Source organism: Corapipo altera, unplaced genomic scaffold (genome assembly GCF_003945725.1).
Source record: "Corapipo altera isolate COAL_440 unplaced genomic scaffold, ASM394572v1 268, whole genome shotgun sequence".
NCBI lineage: Eukaryota > Metazoa > Chordata > Aves > Passeriformes > Pipridae > Corapipo > Corapipo altera.
In genome coordinates this window covers 9,605,650-9,619,148 of record NW_020884901.1, presented here as the reverse complement: position 1 = coordinate 9,619,148, position 13,499 = coordinate 9,605,650, and the positions used below count along the sequence as shown (strand labels likewise).

The window sequence follows — 13,499 nt, the reverse complement described above, 5'->3', positions numbered from 1 at the left end:
TAAAGCCCATCCAGTCCCACCCCCTGCCATGGGCAGGGACACCTCCCACTAGCCCAGGTTGCTCCAACCTGGCCTTGGGCACTTCCAGGGATGGGGCAGCCACAGCTTCTCTGGGCAACCTGTGCCAGGGCCTCCCCACCCTCACAGATATTTCTGTGGTAGTTCCTGTAACCAGCCATCCAGTTTGAGTCAGGCTAAACCCGTGCTAGTTCTTGTTCTGTTGTCATAAAACCCAATCCAGAACTCAGAAGACAATTATTTTTACTTGTAGTTTTAATATTATTTCTTGCCCTCAGACCAGCATCAATTTGCTGTGCCCAAGCTGTGTTGCCTGATGAGGGTTAACAACACAAAAGTGGTGAAATGTGTATAAAATCCTGGGGGTGAGTCACTAGCACTCTGATACAAAGCAGTCGGATGATTAAGGGTACAAGTTTCATACTGGCATTTTTTCAACCACATTTGTAAGTAGAAACAAGTGAAAATCCTCAGAAGAAATGTGTCTTATGGCATCTGTTCTTTGTCTTTTGTTAACTGTTGACTCCTGTCAGCTAATGGAAGGTGCTGACAGACTCTGCAATGCCTCTTTTGCCTTTTAACCCTGAAACTCCATTTTCCTGCCTGCTGGGAAGGCTGAGAGCTGCTCTCTCCTGGATTTGTTGGCAGCTGTGTGTCCACTTTCCTCCCTCCTTCCAGATCTGTTTGACTTCCCAGCTGGGAAAGGGAGCACTGGTGTGGTGGGAGAGGAAAGGCAGGGCTGTGTGTGCAGGTGATGTTTGTTCCCCTGAGCTGCACACGAGGCCTCCTTGGAAATGTCACTGGTTGGTTGCTTGTGCAACAAAGCCTGGGTAGCAACAGCAAAGCATCTGGTCCAGTAGGTCACAGCCAGTTCCCAGTTTGTTCTCCTCCCAATGAGCACCGTGGGCTGTTTAATCTCTGCTGAACAATCCCATAATTGCAGAGGGATTTTTGCAGGCGGGTTCCTTGAAGAGCAGCCAAAGGGAGTTTGTTTTCCATCTCACCCATCCCAACAGGACAACACTCAAGGGCTTTGGCTGAGGACCAGAGTGTGGGGGGATGCAGGAAGCACCCCTGCAACTAACAGGGTCCTGCTTGGGGGGTTTGAAGACCCCAGACCTCCAATCCACCTTGGCCAGTGCTGTATCTAAGCAGAGGGACTTGCACTTGCAGGTGTTTGTGGCCTGACTCTGCCTGGGGGGGTCACTGCACCTTCTGGATGCCACAGGAATTTTGGACCATGACCCCATGGCCTGTTGCAGGAGCTGCTTGTCCTGATCTTTCAGTTCAACCTGTGTGTGGGAGGTTTGATGTTCCCAGAGCTATCCTGCTGTCTGGAGGGCCCCAAACAAGAGGACCCCAGATCTCTGTCTTTCCAGTGAAGATCAGGAGTTCCTTCTGAAAAGCCAATAATTGCAATAAGTCAAACACACAGTTTAGGTCAACCCTGACTTGCTGCAACAAAAGAATTATTGCTGCCTTTTTGTGATGCACCCTGGAGACTGGGAGAGCTCTGGGTCGATGGTGAGCCTTAGGGAGGTGGAGTTTCCCGTTTTTTAGTCATTACACCACATTCCAAGCAGAAGAATGAGGCAATGGGTGCTTCCCAGGAGCCTGGAGGAAGGTGATCTTTGGTGCTGGAGTGTGTCCTTGGGGCTGCAATGGATATAAATACTGACTGGCACCTACCACCTCTGTTTCTGAAAACCTCTTTAGCAGTAAAGAGGCTTAGATTGTCATCCAACATCAAGGGAAACAGGCCCTGAGGAGCAGAGTGACACAGTCCTGTTCCTCAGTGTCCTTGCTCCAATAGTGCAGCCCAAAGGAATGGGAATGCTGCAGCAGCCAGGTTTGCAAGGAATGAAGGGCTCAGTGACTACACAATTATTCTGGGTTTCTCTTCCAGCCCAACCAGCTGGACTGAGCCCTGGACAAAGGAGCTCGGCCTCATTTCCACCCTGGTTTCACAAAGGAATTGCAAACCTGACGTGCTGCTGCTTAGGAAAGAGATTTTGTCAGTGCTCCCCTCTGCTCCATTCCCTTTGTGTCAGCTCCCACTGGGAGTTGCCACAGTTGTCCTCTCTGTGGGTTTCTGCCCCACCAATGTTTTGTATCCCAGAGCCTGGGATGTTTTGTATCCCAGAGCCTGCTTTTCATTCCCTGTTCTTCAGAGCCTGCCTGAATTCCAGGCTCTCTGACACCACCTCAGGTCCTGCTTCCCTCTCCTTTCAGGCTTGGGGAACTTTATTCCATGCCACTCCTTTCACTTGGCCTTCAGCCAGATTTGACCTACTTGTCATTTCTGTGGAATTGTCTGAAAGCAACAGGAGAGAGAGGGGATGGCCCTGAGGAGTCCTGGCTCTTCATTACAGCAGTGGACAACTGGAGAAGCAGATCAAGGCTCTGCTCTGCAGGTGAGCTCTGTTTCAGCAGGTGCCTGTTATGTGATAACCTTGTATACACATTTTATTGGCTTATCTGTGGTGTACTGATGGTTATCAAACAAGGCAACAGCCCAGCTCTTGATTGCTCCCAGCTCAGGAAGCCACGGTGAGTTTGCAAAATGCTCCTGGGCTCCACTGAGAGGATCTGAGCAAGTGGAGGATCTGCAGAGGTGCTTCTGCTCCCACCAGACTTCTCCAGCACAACACCAAGGCTGTGCCCTTGGGTTGAAGTTATGGAATCACAGAGTCCCAGACTGGTTTGGGTTGGAAGTCACCTTAAAGCCCATCCAGTCCCACCCCCTACCATGGGCAGGGACACCTTCCACTAGCCCAGGTTGCTCCAAGCCCCGTCCAACCTGGCCTGGGACACTTCCAGGGATCCAGGGGCAGCCACAGCTTCTCTGGGCAACCTGTGCCAGGGCCTCACCACCCTCCCAGGGAAGGATTTCTTCCCAATATCTGATCTAAATCTACCTCCAGGCTGGGGGGCAGAGGGGAAACACCAACAGCTTTGTGGGGGATCTCAGGGCACCCCACAGCTGTGAGAGGGGTCCTGTACCCCCTGTACAGGGGGTCCCTCAGCAACATGGCCAGTCCCACCCTGCTCTGCCCTCCCAAAATGGGCTGTAATCACTCCAAATTCTAAATTTTTTTGACTCATTTGTCAAAGAACTTACTGCTCGTGACTAGTCACGGTTTGGAAACAGCTGCTGTGTTTTGGGCTCTCACAGTAACTCACGAGTTTTGGGTTTTCTGCCCTGTGTAGTATTAAGTATTATTTTTATTCCAAAGATGGAGCATCTCTCACAAGCCTGAGTGAGTTGTTTTGAGTTATTCTGCTGCTCTTATCCTGGTAATTTCTCTCCTTTGAGTCTGTGTGAAAAGCTGCTCCCCCTGGAACAAAGGAGTCACGTTGGCTTTACTCATCAAAAATTGCATATGTATAAAATCTCAGTGTTGTCCTCAGCCTGAAATCCCTCCCCATGTAGGACTTGTACCACACACTGGAACCCATTGCCTGCAGCCTGGCAACCGCCTCCGTTGCCATGGGAACGGCTCCACTATCCTTCCATGGAGAACCTCAAGAATTCCCATTTTCGGAGCTTTTAGAACACCTCCAGTCCTGGCTTGTTTCATTCACTCGCTCACTCCCATCCATGAGATCTTCCCCTCCCAGTTTAGAGAGTTACTCAGCACTTTGGGACTCCTGAGGAGTTGGCTGAAGGGAAGTCACACAGCACTTTGAGGCGCAGCTTTATCTGGGATGTTGGTGCTGCCCTTGGGTTTATTTCCTGTGCAGATGTATCATGTAATTAGCATTGAATGTGTATTAGATTTGTACTTCACAGAGAACTATAAACTGTCTGACTTCTGCACACTTTTCTGCACTCACAAAGGGCAGAAGCGTCTGAGAAACCTCCGACCTCGAGTGTTAAACCCCCAAGTGATGTAACCTTGGCTGGGGGAGAAGCAGCTTCCTGGTGGTGAGTTTGTTGTGGGATGGTGTGGGATGGAGTGTCACACCTGCCCTTGGATCCCACTCCCCAGCACGTGGAGAGCAAGCCCACTGGTCCTGATGTTTGTGCAGGAGCTGTGGAGGATCATGAGGGTCGCTGGGTTTGCCCCTCCCCGGGCACTTTTTTTGCACCCAACTGGCACAGTTCTGTTAAGCACAGGTAGGTTTTCTCCTGACAGTTATTTATTGAGAGCTTATTGTTTCACTTATGGGAAGATTGAACTGGAATAACATGAATTTTGAGCAAGATGGTCTTAGAAACATGTTCCTGGGGGTATTTTCTTTGCTTGGTTTATACAAATGTCTAAACAAGGCTGGGTTTTGCTTTTATCCAGCTAGAAATTCCAGGCACAGGTCCATGGGGGAAGGAGGGGAGAGGTTGAGGGGATCTCAGGGTGGGGAGGCCCTGGCACAGGTTGCCCAGAGAAGCTGTGGCTGCCCCTGGATCCCTGGAAGTGTCCAATGCCAGGTTGGACAGGGTTTGGAGCAACCTGGGCTGGTGGAAGGTGTCCCTGCTCATGGCAGGGGACGGGTCTGGATGAGCTTTAAGGCCTTTTCCAACCCACAGCATTCCATGATTCTGTGATCTGATGGCACAACCAGACCTCAGTTATCCAAATCCTGCACCTCTAAACAGAAGGAGCTGGAAGGGCCAGGAGAGGAGCCCTGGTGTGGAAAGACTGGATGATGTGGCATCAGGTTTCCTGCACATCAGGGGCCCGTCAGAGCCTCACCACGGGGGAAAGAGCAGCTGAAGATTTAGGTGAGGAATAACAACAACGAGGAAAACAAAATAACGGTGTGAGAACACCGAGGAGGAGAAAAAAAAAAATTCTCAGCTGCAAAATACTCAGTAACACTCCCAGCCAGCATTGGCTCGGTGCATCCCAAAATCCTGAGACATTGGGAAGAGACAGCTTGGAGAATCCCGAATTACTGACTGGGGTTTTGATTTATTCTTTGCAGCCAGACAGTGCTCTCTCCCTCTCTCCCTCCCTCCCCTCCCTCTCCGGTGTGCGGGCACAGCAGCCACCTCTCCCCCTCCACCAACCAAAGCTGGGGGGGGGGGCTGCTCCCGCAATAAAAGTGTGGGAAGCTCATGGCTGCGGAGTAATGCAGACAAAGCACGAGGGAGAGGGACAGAGAGGGACGGAGCCCCCGGCGATGTGACCCACCCCGCGGGAGGACGCGTCCGTAGCCTCCGAGCCGTGTTTGTGCTGCCTCACGGCGATAGACAGAGGGCTCGGATCCCCCCGGGGATTTCTCCGGCGCTAATTCACTCCGCACAAAGCCCAGCCTGCCGGGCTGCTCTCCAGCAGCAACCTTTGCATCCCTCCAGCTCCCCCCGAGCCGCAGGAGCTGCTCCCCCCCGGCTGCTCCCGAGCCAATGTCACCTGTACCCAATGAAGCAGACCCCGAGGTGCCACGCATGGATCCCAGGATTCTTATTTTCCTTCTCTACGTGATGATCCTTCACGAGCTGGTGAGTGGCTGGATGGAGTACCAGAAGCAGATGGCCAAGCCAAAGAAGCAGGCGGGTCCAGTTTGGTCCTCGAGGTGAGTTGATGCCTATTCTAGTCCCAAAGGTGCACAGCCCAGGGGTGTTTTGGGGGGAAAGGTTGTCTTTTGTGTGTGTGTGTCAGTCCTTATAGATGTGTGTGTGTCTGTCTGCTCTGCTGGGCATTAATATACAGGGTGAGGATTAAGGTCTGTTAATCCTTTGAGCCTGTATTGTCTGAGCATCCCGTGCATTTGACACACTTGCAGATAAACATGCCTGTAACTGGGTTTTTTTCCCTGTGGAAATGGGCTGTAACTCAGCATATTTGCTGTGACTCAGGTTCCCAAACACCTCACCTGGAAGAGAAAAATGTGGGCAGCAGAGGAGCTACAGTTCATGCATGATATTCATCAATGAGGCACAAACCTCCAGAGACTCCTGCAATCAGAGTATTTCATGTTAAATCACTACTGTGCATGTCACTATCTCTCTGTCTCCTCCCACTCTCTGGGCTGTGCCCACTACACCAATCCCTTGTTTTCTGCCCAACAACAAAAATGAGCTGGAGAAATAAGGACATAAACAAAAAATGCTGCATGTCCTTAAAATTCAGCTCTGCTTCTGTTCACATCTCGCTCACATGTAACAGTGTCTGGGGTAGTGGTTGGCTCAGCAGTGTCGGGGTCCTGTAATGAAAGATGTCCTGACAGCTTCCATCAGCTTTGTGATTACAGACTTGCACCCCAGGACCCAAAATTCACCTCCTGCCAGATTTCAGGCCATGGCACACCGACACCTCGTAGCCTTGGACCTGAAAAGATGCCAGTGACCCAGTTTGCTCCAGGTCTGACGGCTGCAGCTCGAGTGAGCTCACAGCTCACTCCTCATCCTAATCCTTTGACAGACTTCATTCCCAGCAGCAATTCCTGTGCCTGGTGCTGCACAAACACCCCCCAAAGGTGTCTCCGTAGACAAGACCCCCCAGGGAAAGCAGTGGAGTGAGGAAGCTCCTGGGGCTGATGGAAATCAGTAGCCAGCAGCTCCCAGCCTCTTCATCTGCAGTTCAGGGATACATTCACTGGCTGGGTTTCCAGACCAGCAAAGCTGAGCTGCACCTTGTACAAGTGAAATGATTAGCACTGGGAACACTGCCATGGGTGGAGACAGTGCAGAAATAGCTTGAAAGAGAAGGGGCTGGCTGGCTTCTGATTGAGGTCAGAGGCAGATTTCATCACTGTCTTCAAGGCAGAGTGGAGGGAGGACTTGGGACACAACTTGCACTGAGCTCTGGGGCACCCTGATGCAAGAGAGAAAACCTAATGGACTCATTTGATTTACTAGAAGCCACCAAAATACTTGCATCAAGCAGCCAGGAAAATGTCATAGGACTGGGGGGTTTCTTTATAGGGAACCTAAGGGAATTAGATATCCCACCAAATCCAAAAATCTCTAGGGGCTTCCACCTCACCCAGCCTCATTTGGGAAGGTGGAACCAAGCCAAATGAGTTGTGCAGAGCCCCAGACCCTGGAGGCATCCCAGCCCTCTCCATCTGAGCTGTCCCTGCTCCTGCTGCTCCTCTGGCTGACCTCAGCCAGCCTGGGAAAGCAGAGCCACCAGGTCTGTCCGTGTCACATGAATCCTTCACATGTTGCTCCATAAACAGGTGAAGCTCTGTGACCCAGAGAACTGGAAAATTACAGGATAACTGGGATCCTTTCAGTGGAATTAAGTTTGTCCTGTGTGGACACCCTGGTTCTGGTGTAGCCTGGGCTCACACCCCCCCACTGAGTTAATAATGCTGAGGTTTCTTGACTGGTGAGCCCACAAGGCCAGGTTTCCAGCTCTTGGAGAGCACAGCTGGAGCCAGATGTTCACCCTTCAGTCTAGTCTTGGGCTTGGAAAGTGCTCAGAAATGGTTGCCACATCTGTAGCCTGGCTGTCCATAGAGTCCAAGCCTTGGCTCAGCAGCGGGATAAAGCTTCCTGATGCCTCACATCAGGTCAGGAGCAGCACAGCACAAACCCAGCACCTGCACCAGGGTGAGAGCAGGGACCTGGGACACCCATCCTGGCTCAGCTCAGCCCTGGTGGCAGTGGCTGTGGGTGCCACCTCCAGCCAGGAGGGCACTGGTGTGATCTGTGACCTGAGGGGTATTTTAGGAAGGATTTACAGGCATTGCCAAGGCAGCCACTCAAAACCCTTCTGTAAGAGCTTAACCCTGAGGCAGCAGCAAGGCAGAGCTCCTTGGATGAGATGGAAGTGAGGGCACAGCTTCCCAGCACAGCCTGGAGCTGGGCCAGTGCTGTAGAGGTGAAGCTCCATCTCCTGCCACAGGGCCTGAGCTGCCACCTCCCCGGCCTGTTAGAAGTAATTAACGTGAAAACCAATTAGGAAATTAAGTTATAAAGCAGCAGGCTAATTAGGACATGAGAGTGCTCTCTCTTGGCTGCAGCCTCAGCCCAGGCAGATCCTTTTGTGGCCGTTGGATAGTAACAGGCTCTGTTGTGAGGCAGCTTTTTCTCACATTCACAGCTTTTCCACAGCTCCCTCTTCCTCCGCTCCTGGAGTGGCTGGCAGCTCCCCCGCCCCTGCCTCCATTCATCAGCCTCCTCTGGCATCCCAAGGCACTTCTGCTCCCTGGTCTCCCTTCCTCCAGTGCTTAGATCACAGAATCACAGACTGGTTTGGGTTGGAAGGGACCTTAAAGCTCATCTCATTCCACCCCCTGCCATGGGCAGGGACACCTTCCACCAGCCCAGGTTGCTCCAAGCCCCGTACAACCTGGACTTGGACACTTCCAGGGATCCAGGGGCAGCCACAGCTTCTCTGGGCAACCTGTGCCAGGGCCTCACCACCCTTACAGGGAGGAATTTCTACCCAATATCCCATCTAGCCCTGCCCTCTGGCAGTGGGAAGCCATTCCCCCTTGTCCTGTCACTCCACTGCCTTATCCGAAGTCCCTCTCCAGCTCTCCTGGAGCCCCTTTAGGCCCTGGAAGGGGCTCTCAGGTCTCTCTGGAGCTTTTTCTCCTCTCCAGGCTGAACACCTCCAGCTCTCCTTCAGCCCTCAGAGTACCCTCTGGCCTCCTCTGGACAATGTTTATTGACAAAGTCCCTGGGAATCACAGGAGGAAGATCTCTGAGCAGGATCTGGAAAGAGGAGAGATCTCCAATCACCAAACCCAGAGATCACCAAGGCACAGCCCTTTCTGCAGGGGTGGGGACAGGACTCCATATGAATGTCACTCCAAGTTCCTCCAGAACTGTTGTGCCCCACCTCACCCCCAGCACTGGCAGCACAACCTGCACATTTGCTGTACCAGTCTTTTGCAGTCTTTGCAAATCCAGATATGAAAATGGGGAGTGAAGGTATCAGCCAGGAGGGCTGAAGGAAAGCAGAGCTTGGGACACAGTGCCTGGAGAGAGGAGAAATGCCCAGGGCAAGTGGGCTGGAGTGTTCAGTCGTCCCAGAAGAGCCTGGGGTGAACGCAGCCCTGCTGGTCCTGCAGCCCAGCCAGCTCCATGAGACTGTCCTGGGCATCTCTGCACGGCTGAGGTTGGTTCATGGCATGTTTGGTTCATGGAGTGATTGGTTCACATCCAGAATAACCCCCCTGAGAGAACATGGACTGAAACAAGGGTGGCAAAATCCCAAAGAAAAACCAGGACTGCACATTGTTTGCTTTTAGGGGGTTTGTTTTCAGTGACCTACCTGGAGAGAGGGGACAGACCTTGGGGCTCTCATGGGCTGTTTAGGGGGGTTCTGAGCTCACATTTGTGCACTTGAAGTTCAGCAGCTCTTCCCAAGACCTCCAGTAGCTGGGACAGGGAAGGTTCCTGCCACCACTTCAGGTGCACAGGGGAGGCTCAGCCCTGGGGCTGCAGCTCAGGCACCTTGAGCATCAGGATCTGTGGCAGGATCCAGCACTGGCCCTTCTCTTAGCACCAGTGGTGGTGAAGCAAAACTCCCCGTCCTTTCAGGAGCCTGCCCTGGACGCAGCAGCTGTGCCCCAGCTCTGTCTCACCCCAGTAACGATGTCTCACTTTGTTCCTCCACAGCAATGCCACTAGATCCAGCCCCTCCAGCTTCTCCAGGCCCCTGGTCCACTCTGTGCGCAGGGAGAGGTACAGGGACTGGAGGAAACCGGGAAGGATCATCCGGAAAGCGTGAGGATGGATCTGTTGGGAGCGTGGGGAGAGATGGCTGAGCCGGAGGAGCCACCCCTCAGGGTCTGCACCACCTCACCAGCCCACACAGGAGCATCCCCCAGGCACTGCAACCTGCAGCTTTCCTCACTGAGAACACACCACTGAGGAGGAATGAGCCCCTTCCTCCTGGGAATTCGTCCCTGCAGGGTGAGGAGCTGCACTGGAGACTCCTCAGCCAGCAGCAGGATCACTCCAACTGGCACCTTGGCCACCCAACACAGTGAAGTGACTTCTCTGCTTCCCAAAGAGTTGAGTGGATGGAGACCAGATTTCCTGGGGGGAAATTTGCTCCTGCAGGGGCAGCCCTAGGAAGCCTCCAAATGGTTTCAGGCTCCTCTTCCCCTGCTCCAGGACTGCGTGGCCAGTAAGCCTCACTTCCCAAACTGACTGGAAAATCTCTGGTGTCCAGTTTGTCACTGCTCCCAGGAGAACTTACCTCTACTGGGACACACAGAACCTCATGGCACTTTGGGAATGCTGGCTCCCCATTAAGTCTCATGCACTGAGAATCCCTAAATTCTTTTCTGCTTTCCTTCACGCTTGTTAAATGAGTTACTCTGGGCTGGAAGGGGGAAAACGCCCTGAACCAGTGACTCAGAGTTATGCCACCAAATGCAATTTACTGCAATGACCTTGTAATTAGCTTTCCTTGGAGCATTCCCAGCAGTTGAGCCAAATAAATGTAAGAGCCACTTTCTAATGAGCAGATAGATGGGGAAGGAATACAGTATTGCTCTTTTTGAGCCTGCAGTTCAGGCATAAAATTAAATTTTAGAGGCAAAAGTCTGCTGTTGCATCCTGCACCTCACATAGGCAGGATGGGAATCTTGGAGCACTGGAGGGATTCTGACACTGGGCTCTCACAGCAGCTGTCCATGGCAAAACTGCTCCTTATTTGCTGAACATAATGTTTGGCTCAAAGACAGCCTGTTTTTCTCGTTGCCAACCATTTATAAACCTGACTCAGGCTCACAGACGCATTATCCAGGAGCAGATAGGGAAGGGAGTCGGGATAGATTATGCATTCATTATCCAGAAGTAGCCACCAGATACATTTGCACATTTGTCTGCTGCTCAGTTGTTTGCAAATTGTTCCTGTTGGTTGACACTGTGTTTGTTCAGTCACCCAGGGCTGGAGTCACCTGAGCTCAGCACCCAGACCCAGGTGCTGCAAAGAGGGGAATGGGAGGGGGTGTGAAGTGACTCCTCTGAAGTTAAACCTCACAAGGAAGCTGCCTGAACAGTGTTCTTGAAGTTCCCAATCCTCTATCCCCAGCAGTATAAGTAACTCAGATGTAAACCTCTACTTTCACATGGGGGAGATGAATTTTCTACCTTGAAGTTGATGCCTCGTGTTCAGATGTGTTTGAAAAAGGAGAAAGAAGTGGCAGTTAATGTTTTCCGCACATTTCAAAGCATAAACTCCCCGCTAAGCTGTGCCTCAGCCCTGTGACACTGTGACACTGTGGCTGTCCCTGAGGCCTCCATGGCCTGTCCTGATCCCTGCAGGTGCAGCCAGAGGTGACAGCAACAGAGGGAGAAGGTGGCAGGGGGAAAAACATTCAGAAAGTGTTTCTGGGGGCTGGGGGACTTTGCTTCCCTGGAGTGTGAGGGCGGATGTGCAGCTGGATATTCTCCCTGCTCTTCTGCCAGAGCCTGGGTGAGTTTGCTGGGAGCACTTTGCTATGGAAAAATTAATTACCCCAGTGGGACAGGATGGGACTGGCCTCACTGACACGCTGGGCTCCTCTGTCCTCAGTGGGACAGACAGACCTGAGCGGGCACAGAAGGACCTGACTGGGCAGATCCTTAAGGAAGGGTGAAGGGCCAGGACTGCCGTGCTCTGCTGATCACATGCTGGGTTTATCCCTGTAAATATCATCATGTTTCCTTCCAATAAACTCTTTTCCACACGTGGTGTTCAGGCTGTCTCTGTCCTCATTCAGCCCTTCCCTCTCTCTGCTGGTTTTGCTTTTCCCATTCTGGGAGGCAGCGAAGGTGCTGGCTGGAAGCTGCTGCTGTAAGGGGTGATCCAGCATGGCTGGAAGCATCTTCCACGCTGAATTTATGGCACAAATGTTTGTTCTCTCACCCCTTATGCAGAGGAACCCTTGATTGCAAACCAGAGTCTTATTTTCAGGTGGTTGTGGGTTTGCTCTGGTTTTTTTGCAAATGTTCAGGGTGCTCTGAGCTCTGTCCTGCCCAAGGAAAACACCTCTGAATGGGAGCTGGTGGTGGCAGAGGGCTTGGGATCCACCAGGCTTCAGTGGTGTGGACCCCCAGACTCCAGACCCTGCAGAGGCTCACCTTCACTCTGGTATTTGCACAATGGTCTGGGCTGACTGAGGGTTCAGGGTGAGGAGGGCACAGCCGAGGGTGGCCCATGTGCTGAGGTAACTCCAGCCCCTGGGGTTTGGGTCTCATTCTGTGCACTTTCACCCCTCAGCACCCTTTGTCACACATTTATTCCCTTTGCAAGGGAGGTGGGTGACTTCCTCCCCAGGAAGGGCTGTGCTGTGACATCACCATACACAAGGAATGACTCCAGACAGGAATTCCCAAGAAGACACCCCACATGTGCTGTAACCACACAGAACCAGCACAGCCGCTGCACTGAGCTGGGCTATTTATTACAGAAGAAGACAAACGCCCCCAAAAGCCTAAAAAAGGACATGAAGCAGCACTTTCTGGGTGCCCTGTGCAGCCCCTTGCCCCAGTGCAGCTTCCCCTAAAGCCCCCCATGGCAGGGAATCACCTCGTGTGGCTTCAGGTGCTGCCATCTCAGGGCAGGAGGCTGTGGGGGCTGTTGGCTCTGCTCGAAATAGTCTCTGTGGGTGGCACACAAACTAAACCACACTTTGCTTAGAAACTTCCTTTTTAGATCGAAATTCAGTTTGCAGCCTTCCACAGAGAGCCAGTGAAAGCCCCGCTCACCCCAGAGCTGGCTGCCCACAGGAGCACCCAGGGGGGCTTGGAAGCATCAAGTTTTGACCATCCACGGATTAACTTTCCTTCAGGGACTGTTTCCATCAGGTCCCAAAGAGTTCGTTGGGATGCAGCATTGGGATTTCACCCCCTGGGCTTTTAATCTCAGCTATGGATGTGTCCTGCCTTACAAAGCAAAGGCAGTGGCAGTTTCGAGGTTGGGCTTGGACCAGAACACTTCTGCACCAACACACCAGAGATCATCTGAATCATAGAATCATAGAACCAGCTGGGTTGGAAGGGACCTCCGAGATCATCAAGTCCAACTCTTGATCCAACCCCGCAGTGGTTGCCAGACCACAGCACTGATGCTGCATCCAGTCTCTTCTTAAAAACCTCCAGGGACAGAGAGTCCACCACTTCCCTGGGCAGCCCATTCCAATGGCTGATTACCCTCTTTGTAAAGAAATTCTTCCTAATATCTAACCTAAACCTCCCCTGGCACTGAACATCTCAGTGAAGCCCTTTGGGGGTTTCCTTTTGCCTGGGAAAGAAGCAGGAAGACAGTTCCAAAAATTCCCATTTTCTGACCTGCAGAATGATGGGACTGTTTGCTGTGACTTGGGGACACACCTCCCCATCCACAGCTTATGATCCCACCAATCTGCAGCTTTTACTGAGCCTGAAGAGTAAACAGCACCCAAACCTGCTGGATTTAAATGGTGCAGCTGAGATCTCAGGCTGGGTCAAGTGGGGGAGCTACAAACAGGGGGGTTGGTGTCAAACTCTGCCTGTGATGTTACAGCTACAAGAGATTAGTGTCTGCAGTACCTGGAACCCCCCACTGACTGCCCATCTTACCCCACCCAGCCCTGCCACCCCCCTG

At 52.4% G+C, this 13,499-nt stretch overlaps 1 long non-coding RNA gene across 1 annotated transcript; it reads left to right on the top strand.

Annotated features, from left to right (window-relative positions):
- The first annotated feature begins 2,973 nt into the window (after positions 1-2,973).
- LOC113950474 lies at positions 2,974-11,740 on the top strand. Its single transcript, XR_003528744.1, has 3 exons — positions 2,974-3,946; positions 5,318-5,535; positions 9,539-11,740. It is a non-coding gene; the product is annotated as an uncharacterized LOC113950474 (long non-coding RNA).
- The last annotated feature ends 1,759 nt before the right edge of the window (positions 11,741-13,499 follow it).